Here is a 10,235-nt window from a genome sequence, read left to right on the forward strand (position 1 = left end):
ACTGATGATTACATTTTCTTTAAGGAGTATACATGCTTATATATGCATAGATAAAAATGTTGAGAGGTGAGAGAGTAACATTGACCTATATACACCATCAAATGTAAAACAGATAGCTAGTGGGAAGTTGCTGCATAAGATAGGGAGGTAAACTCTATGATGGGTGATGACTTAGAGGGCCAGGATAGGGAGGATGGGAGGGAGTCATGGGAGTGAAGGGATATGGGGATATATGTATAAATATAGCTGATTCACTTTGGTGTACCTCAAGAACTGGCACAAGAGTGTAAAGCAATTATATTCCAATAAAGAGCTTAAAAAAATGTTGAATGTTAAAAGTAATATTTTCAGATGAAAAAAAAAAATCATTGAGGCCCTTAAAGGGTTTTTATTAAGGTGGGTTGTAACCATCAATTTTTACCATATTAGAAATTAAAACAGAGAATCTTTAAAATATTTAGTTATTAGTAAATTTAAAAGAACAATAGTAAACCTTTCATATGTTAATATTAGTAACATATTTATACAACTACATTTTCAGAAAACATTTAGAGGTAAGAGTAGCCTGGTTTTACATTTTGGCAAATATGCCTAAGTCTGACTTGTAGGAGACAACTTGATGCTCTTATCTGCTTCTTCATTTAATCTGTGGTAATATATTGTTTTAATTGACATATATGATGCAAACACATCCTTCCTACTTGGAAATGTTAGGACCTGATGGACCCCCAGAATGGGTTTCCAGGACTCTCAGAGGTCCTTATACCACACGTTGAAAATCTCTGTTATATCTAGAAATTAACCAAAAAACATGCAACAACTCCAAAGACAATTTAACCACTAATAAAAATTTAAAAGATGATCTTGAATAGTTGAAAACAGTCTACACCCTGTTGATGAACTAATATTATTATAATAATGTCAATTCTCCAAATTATATAATCAGTACAATTGAATTTAGATTTCTAGGAACTGACTGAATTTGCTAAAACTAATCTAAAATTTCTTCTTAAAGTCAGTACAAAATTATACCAATCCTATAAAAAATGGAGTAAACAGGAGAGATATGCCCTCCTGGGTACTGAGACACATTATAAAGTCACTGCCATTTCTTAAAGTATGAACCTGGATTAGACATAGACATTAATTAACTTGATTCTATATCTCAGAAAATACCCCTTTAGTATTCAAAACCTAATATATGATAAATGTGGCAGCACATATCAAAGGGAAAAGATAAAATTGTCTACTACTTGCTGGTGGGAAAACTGTTCATTTTAGGAAGCAAAGTAAATCTGAATTTCTGCCCAAGAACAAATGCAAAGGTGAAATCCAGATGGATTCAAGACACAATGTGCAATATCAACTATAAAGTTAATGGGAGAGAGGGCAGGAGAATTAGTTTGTTAATTTTCAAAGGCACAAATGTTAAGGATATATTTTTAAAAGATATGAAAACATCAACATTAAGGATTTTTATTCAAAGGAAATCCTGGATAAAGTTATCAGGCAGATGGAATGTTGGGAAAAATAATTTGCATTGTGTAAAACTGACAAAGTAATACTATCTTGAAAAATGAGCAGGAAGTAGGAGCCTCAGTAAAGATATGAGCAGACAAAGCACAGAAGGAATTATTCAGGCAAATGTAAAGATGCTAAATAAAAAAAGTGGGGGAGAGAGAGAGAAAGAGAGAGAGAGAAAGAGAGAGAGAGAGCGAGAGGGAAAGAGAGAGAAATGGAATGTCACTGCATTACTATTCAGTTCCCCAGATTAGAAAATGCTGTGTTGATTGGATTATGGGGAGAAAGGAATCCTCTTGCAATGCCGGTGAGAATGTAGAATGGTGAAAATCAGAATATACATGCTCTGTACACCAGCAAATTTCATCCTAAATATCTATCTCGATTTCTCAGACCTACTTATAAGGGAGCATGTAAGAGGATATTCCTTTTAGCATTGCTTTAGTGAGGGAATTGGACAAGCCTGCAGAAGGCAGGTAACAGGATGGATGCAAATGTTGGAGCCCCAAGCTACATAGTAGTGTAAGTGGATTTTTAAAAATAATATCGAGTGAATAAAGCAAAAAACAGGGTGAACTCTCTACCATAATTCCACATGAAAAATATAGCACATGAAACTATTTTGTATGAAAGTGGAACAGTGGATACATGTCATTACACATTTGTCAAAACCCATAGAACTTACTACACAAAGGGCGAAGTTTAATGTAAACTTGGAGTTTACTTAATTATAATGTATCATTATAATAAATGTACCATACTAATGCAAGGTGTGAATAACAGAAGAAACACTGTGTAGGGAGAGAAGGTAAGTGGGAACTCCCTATACTTTCTGATCCGTGTATCTGTAAACCTAGAACATCTCTAATAACATAATGCCCATTTATTTTAAAATTTTAAATAAGATATGCACGTGGAAAACTATACAAACTTGAAAGAAGATATGCAAATCAGAGTACTCAAAGTATTTTTAAATGATTGTCAACACAAAAAGGATATGATGTGAAAGAAAGGAAATGCATTTATGAAATGGGTATTGTGAAAACCAGCGATGATCAAAAGCTGCAAACTGGAAATACCATTGACTCAAAGCTCTGCACTTGAAGTCCATCATAAAATATTTAAAATATATTTTTATGACTAACTTGAGTTATGTTGCAGCCCAGAACTCCTCAACTCCTTGCCTCTGTGACAGGGACCCCCATAACTAGACTCCCTAGTTGTCTCACTAGGGCATTGTCTCTAAGAATCCTCCACAGTAGGGGCCAGCCAGGAGCTCGGAAGACACAGAATCACCAGGACAGTGAGGAACGTGGCTGGAGAGAGGATGGGCTTTGGAGTGAGGAAGGCTGCTCTTTAACCTGAAAAGCAAAGTCAGCTAAGCACCCCACCCAGAAACCAAGACTCTGGCATCAACATCCTTCTGGGCTTCATCCCTCTCTTCACTTGGCCTTCTCCTTCCCCACTAATAGGTCTTCATTTCTCTGTCTCCTTGCCATCCATATGGCTCCATCTCCTCTCTCCTGTACCACAGCCCAGGCTCCTACCATGGTCCCATTCTCTGATCCCACTCTGGCTTTCAGAGAAATTTTCTGAAACATACACAAGGTGTGCAGTCATCAGAGCTAAAGTTCAAATCTCAGCTCTTACAGTGTGTCTTTGAGAAAGAACTTTCCAGTGCTGAACCACCTCACCCCGACTGAAAATGGGAGTACACAGAGAACTGTGTTCGGTGGTCCATGAGGATTTAAGCCCATAAGGGTTTAAAATTTACCTAATAAATGTAGTTATCACTGACTTTGAGACTGTGTTCCTTCTTTTGATCTGGTTTGTTTTCATCCTTCTGTACCTGATGGCACCAATTGGCCCCATTCTAAACTCATGTCTCTGACCCCAGTGGAGCACTTAGTACCTGTGTTAACCACACAATGCAGTTCCCCTCAGGAGGCTGATCCAACCTCCACTCTCTTCCCCAGCCCCTGACTCACCCCAACAGTCTGCCTTCCTACCTCCTGCTTGCTGGAACAGCCATGATTCTTGAGGCTGGGCTCTCCAATCTCCTATGACAGGTGGACAGAATTCTGTCTCCTCAGGTATCATAGAGGATGGCTCACACACAGGTGCTGAGCAAACATCACACACATCACAGGAGTGCACCCAGCTCACACTTCTGTCTCCCCCAGAGCCTCCCTTCCAGGTTAGCAAAGGCCACCTTTATGCCACACCAGGATAGAGCAGCAAAGACAAGAAATACCTAGAACAGGATTTCTCAGCTTCAGCACTCTTGATACTTGGGGACAAATCATTCTTTCACTGTCCTTTTCATTGTACAATGTTTAGCAGAAGCACTGGCCTCAACCTACCAGATGTCAGTAGTATCCCCTTCTCACCATAAATTGTGACAGCCAATAAAATTCCAGATTTGTCCAGATGTCCACTGTGGGGCAGAATCACCCTGGGCCAAAAACTGCTGACCTAAAAGCTGCTAAGGTCACCTAGCCTAAGCAAGAACTATGGACCCAGATAAGCAAATGGAGAAGATTCATGACAGCCTCCAAAGAATAAGATCCTGTCTTACTACCCTTCTACCTAAGCCCTGACCTCATCCCCAGGATGGGCAGTGCCGTCCACAACTATATGACTCTTTCTTCCTACCCTCTCCCTCCTGGTCCCCCTTTGCCTGGGCTGCCTCTTCCAATAGACACCAGCAAGGGAGGGCAGAAGAGGCTCTCCTGCTTCTTGCTGTCAGCAGCACCCACAGGCAGGTGTGGGGTCAGACCTAAGGTCTCCTGGAACTGATACACTGTGCTTTATCCCTGCTGCAGCCTCCAGTAGGCTGTTCCCAAGAGCCTCTCCATGAAACCTACCTGAAACAGCAGTCCTCTGGGTCTAGAGAAGCAAAAAGGGACCTCGGTGGGCCTTCTAGGACTTGTTGTCTCTACTTCCTCCTCCAGATATTCACACACAACAGACTCCCTGCTGCATTCTCTGCTCAGAGAGGCTGCAGCCCCCACTGGGGGCTGAGAAGCACCCAGTCTTGGGAGAGACAAGGTTGGGTACAGATGCCCTCAACCCCTTGGGGTGAAGGTAGGGTCAAAGGAAGGCAAGAACTAGAGCAGCACAGAGTGAGAATCCAGCACTGTGCCCTTGGGTAAGGGCAGTCGGAAGGCTTCCCAGAATAAGAGTAATTTGGAGCTGAGTCTTGGAGAATGCTTTCTCTGGGGAGTAACACAAGTGCTCAATGTCTTCTAGCCAAACTGGAAAGCCTCACCTCTCCTCAGTCAAGTTCTGTCCTATCCCTGCTGTCTTGTTGATCAAAGCCAGAAAGCCTGATATTAGCATAAGCCTCCCTGTGATAAAATATAAATATTTGATCTTTTGGTCTTTGTCCCTGGTTCCCGACAAAGGAACTAACACTAACAGTTCCTGACAAAGGAACTAACACTACCACTAACAGTGGTAAAACTGTTAGTATCTTAGGAGTGTTAAGGGTGTCTTTTTATGCTGATGAGATGACTAGAGGCTGGGGGCCCCTTGGTAGCTTCAGGGTGGGGGCTGGTCTTCAGAAAGACCGAGCATCATAATAGGTTGAAACAGTCAACCCCACCCCTTAGACATCCAGTGAGAGGAGAAGGGCTATAGATTAAGTTAAGCATCAATGACCAATGATTTAATCAATCATGGCTCTGTGATGGAGCCTTTATAAAAGCTCTCTCCAAAGAACAGAATTTGGAGAGCTTCTACATTGGTGACCACATGGAGGTGCTGGAAGAGTGGTGCAACCCGAGAGGAATGGGAGCACCTTACTCCTTTCCCCACACCTTGCCCTATGCATCCCTTCTATTTGGCTGTTCCTCAGTTGCATCTTTTATAATAAGCTGGTAATAGCAATTGAAACACTTGCCTGAGTTCCGTGAGCCATTCTAGCAGAGTGTGGAACCTGAAAAGGAGGTAAGTTGTGGAAAGTTCCATCTTTGTAGCCAATTTGGACAGAAGTGTGGGTACCAGGCACCCAATACTTGCAAACTGATGTCTGAAGTGGGTGCAGTCTTGTGGGCCTGTACCCTTCACCTGTGGAGTCTGACAGTAATTCCAGGTAGTTAGTGTCAGAATTGACTTGAATTTTAGGACACCCAGTTGGTGTCTAGAGTTGGAGAACTTATCCTTGGTGTGAAAAGAAGCCACACAGTTGGTGTCATAAGTGTTATGAGGAAAAACAGTTGAGCTCTCTCCCTCTGTCTAGTCAGCAATACTGTCTGTTTCACTCCTGTAATCAGCTTCAAATCTGGCCACTCAACACAGTCCAGGGTGCCTGCACCTACCTCCCCATCTCTTTCTAGGTATCACTACAGTCACCCCTGCCCTCAGCAGCCTACTCCTATCACAGCAGCCAGAAAGAGCTCTCTACAAATAAGAATCTGACCATGCTGCTTGTGCTTGGAACCAACTCCTTGGTACAACCACCTCAGAAAACTGGTTGGCAGCATCTATTCAAGGTGAACAAAGATTTTCCCTATGACTGAGCAGTTACACACCTAGGTATAGACCCAGTGGAACAACACATAAGTGTTATCTACTAAAGGGTATGAAATAGAAGTTCACAGGAATGCCATTCATAGGAACCCCAAGGTGGAAAAAACCCAAATGTCTATGAATATGTTCACATCATGGACTACTTTACAATACTTTTCTGCAACTTCATTTAGAATATTTTAGGGTACCCCATTGCCCTTGGAACAAATTCTTCTGGTAGCCCTTAAGGTCTTGCCTGCTCTTGCCCTTCCCAACTCTATGCCTTCACATTCCAGAAACTCCCCCAGCCACCTCCAGCTCTCCAGTACTCACCAGATATACCATTGTCCCTGAATGTACCATGCCTCTGTCACTCTGAACTTTTGCACTTTCTGTCCCCTCTACCTAAAAACCCCTGTTCCTGCTGCCTGCCTCACCTGGATCACACCTACTTACCCTTCATGTCTCACTTTAGACATCATTCCTCTCCAGAAAACTTCTTTAAGCCCCAGGCTAGTCTCTGACTGACACTTAGCTCCAGCAGGCCCCTAGGTGTTCCTTATTGCTCCTCTGACCACTCTCTGTTGTCATTTTGGTTACAGGATAGCTTCCCCACTGGACCATAAGAAACCGAGGGCAGAGGTTAACTCTGTACTTGGTCATTGCTGGATACTAGCTCCTAGAATGTTTCCACATAAAATAAGTATTGGATAAGCATTTATTGACTACATAAGTGAATAAATGAGGGCAAATGCTGTGAGGACATAGACAGATGTGGTTGTCAAGATGAGTTCATGGAAGAGGTGTCATTTCACCTGGAGCACCTTGATGGACAAGGAAGAGATTCCCAAGCAATGTCCTGATAGCATTCAAGGCAGAGGGTATAGTTTAAGCAAAGGCATGCAGGTGTGCTGAACATGGAGGGATGGGAATATACCATGTACAGCTTGAAGGCCCCCTTAAAATAACTGCTTTGGGGCCCACAAATAGGCCAGGTAAAAGGCACAGGCAGCTAGCAAGTTGAGGTATATTTCAATACAGATTGATCTGGTCCTGCAATCCCTTTCACCTAAGCTCCAGGAAGGCTTACACTGCCCTGGATCTAGACATTTGGGGCAACATAACGTGAACCACAAATGTATATTGATAGCAAGTTTCCTCAACTCGGCAGAAATCAGAAAGGAGCTGGGAGAGAGCCAGTAATTCTGTCAAAAAAAGAACTGCTGTGTCCCATTCGACTGATGCCTTTGGTACCCACAGGCCAGAGAGGAAAGGGACCTAGATTGTGGACACAGGGATGGAGTGGAGATGGGTCAGGGTCAGGAGGTCTGCTGCTTCTCACAGGTCCACTTGTCCAGACGATCGTTCTGCAGAAAGTAATTCTAGTGACCATGATGGAGCATTTTGATGCAATCTTCATATACTTGGGTGCTCTTTGTTCTCAATCTTCACATTTTCCTGAAAAGACACAGATAACCCTAGGCAGAAAAAACATTCTTTTCTTGGTTCCAGGATTACAGACATGATCTTGTCCCACCAAAGCAGAACTCTGGTCTCTTTGATACTTAAAATTCCAAAGGGAATCTTTCAATCATAGCACATCTCAGAACAGTCAACTGGTCAACCTCACTAGCTTTACAGAAGAAACTGAGACTCAGAAAGAGGAAGTAATCAGCTTTAGGTCTCAGAGTAGGTCTGAGCTATCCTGGCCACTGCCATGGCAACACCTCTGAAAGCCCAGCCCCTGGTTGCCTCTCTTTCCTTCTATGTGGTACAGATAACTTAATTGTCTTCAACAGCCTACAACTATACCCTGGAACCAGCTTTGTGAATTTGAACAAGTGACTCGCTTTTTTGGAGCCTCAGTTCCCCTTTGGTGAAAGACCAGTTTATGAGCACAAAAGGTGAGTGCATGTAGAACACAGAGCACCTAATAGGTGCTTGGTCTGTCAAGTTTAAGGCACAGAGACCCCTTGGGAGCTGTGATAATCTAAGACAGCCTACTGAAAGAGTTCAGTGTCCTGGCTGTACACACACACACACACACACACACACACACACACACACTTTAGCCCAGCTCCAGCTGTGTGACCTTGGCACATTATCTAATTCACGTAACCTCAGTTTCCCCAGGTGGAAACATAAGGTAAAAACAGAACTGCACCTCCTGGGTTGTTGTGAAGATTCAAGGTGTTTATTTGCAAACAATGCCTGACACATAGGAAGCAGTAACTGAAGGGGTTCTAGGAGTATGATGATAGGGCATTGAATGCTAAGCTAAAAACTGTCATCCTTCCTACTGGACTCTATCTGGCCTTCAACACATATTGAGGTCCAGGGTCTGGAATAATGACAAGGATCACAGAGGTGAATTAGGTACCATTCTTTCTTTTCACACATTCCAACTTTGTCAAGGGACCAGCCGCATGAGAATAAAAACCACACTAAGAGTGATGTGCTAGGAGATGTTGAAAAACATTGAAAGAGGGGTGTTTTATTGGGGGCATAAGCGACCAGTAGGGGTTCTCCAAGAGGATGCAGAGAAAGCAAGCCACCCAGAAGGACCTCAAATAAAAGGAAAAAGATGGGAATGTGCAGAGCATGGGCTAAAGGAAAAACAGGAGGGGCAATGAGGGAGATGGGGACCCTAAGATTCCAACACAGTTTCCTCATGTTCAGAGCTGAGACGTGAACCAGGATTAGTTCCTGTGAATGTTTTAAGGAGATCCTGGCCTTAGATTTCATCTCACCAGCCTCATGAAGCCTTGTTGGAAGACTCAGCTGCTTTCTGCAAACACCTTCTAGATACTGAACCTGCCTTCAGGCAGAGCAGTGGCTCACTCTAGAGCCTGAGCTGCCCAAATTACAAACTACAGCATTATTCTGGGATATTCTATTCAGCCTTTGGAAGGAAACATAGACTACTTTCTCCTGCTTCTATAAGCCACACACATGACCCTTTCTAACTCGTCATGGCTTCCATCATATAAGATATCCATATGACCGAGCATCAATTGATTTGGTTGGGGAAAGTACCTGGTTCTAGACTTCTGCTCAGCTTTAGCCTGAAAAGTCCTTGTTGGTTCTCAGTGAAGCAGAGGTGGATATTTCAAGTTAAGCAATCATTCTAAAGGCTTCTCTCTTTAACTGCATGTTGTCATAGCCATTCTCCAACACTTTTATTCTCTGTTATTTTAATCTTAAGTGTAGGATGCAACAGGGAGGAAGAAGGAAACTAACTTTTCTGAAGTGTCCTCTGTTTTCCAGATTCAGTGCTAAACACACAAAATCCATAATCACATTTACTTTTTATATCCATCCTACAAAGGGAGGATTATTTGTCAGATAAAGTGAGTGAGGTTCCAAGAGCTTTTAATACATTCCCAAGATCCCAAAATTAGTAAGTAGCAGAGTTAAGATATTCAAGGGAGAGTTTCTCCTCCTAGTATCCAGGTCAAGATGGGAAAAAACCCTTGTTGTCTTGTGTTGACTGCAGACAAGCGTTTTCTCTAGACAACTCTTTCCCTGAAGATGTAGGGATCCACACATTCTGGATTTATGAAGGGGTCTCCTGGAGGCCCAAGGGCTTCTCTATTTTCCCCACAAAGCCATCAAAATCTGAAAATAATTTCTTCTCAAGATTAGGGAATGTGTTCAAGGAATGGAAACTTCAGAAGAATTTAACTGAGTGGATTCCTGCTTCCTATTTGCTTGTTTTTGTTGTTTGGCTTTTGTACATGAGGTGTAAAATTCACGTAACCTGAAATTAACCACTTTTATATGAACAATTCAGTGGCATTTAGGACATTCAGAATGTTGTGCAACCACCACCTCTATCTAGTTTCAAGACATTTTCATCACCCCACATCCATTAAGCAATTACTCTTCATTCCCCGCTCCTTCCAGCCCCTGGAAACCACCAATCTCTTTTCTGTCCCTATGAATTTACCTATCCCAGGCATTTAACATGAACGGAATCACACAATATGCTGCATTTCATGTCTGGTTTCTTTCTCGGTTCATCCATGTTGCTTCATGTATGAGGATGTCATGGTTTTTGTTTTTGTTTTTGTTTTTTGGTTTTTTGTGGTGTGGCTAAATAATGCTCTGTTGTATGGATATACCATATGTTGTTTATCCACTCATCCATTAATGAACATTTGTTTGTTTGTGTTTGGCCACACTGCGCAGCACGCATGATC

The sequence above is a fragment of the Hippopotamus amphibius genome, chromosome 15 (assembly GCF_030028045.1).
Source record: "Hippopotamus amphibius kiboko isolate mHipAmp2 chromosome 15, mHipAmp2.hap2, whole genome shotgun sequence".
Taxonomy (NCBI): Eukaryota; Metazoa; Chordata; class Mammalia; order Artiodactyla; family Hippopotamidae; genus Hippopotamus; species Hippopotamus amphibius.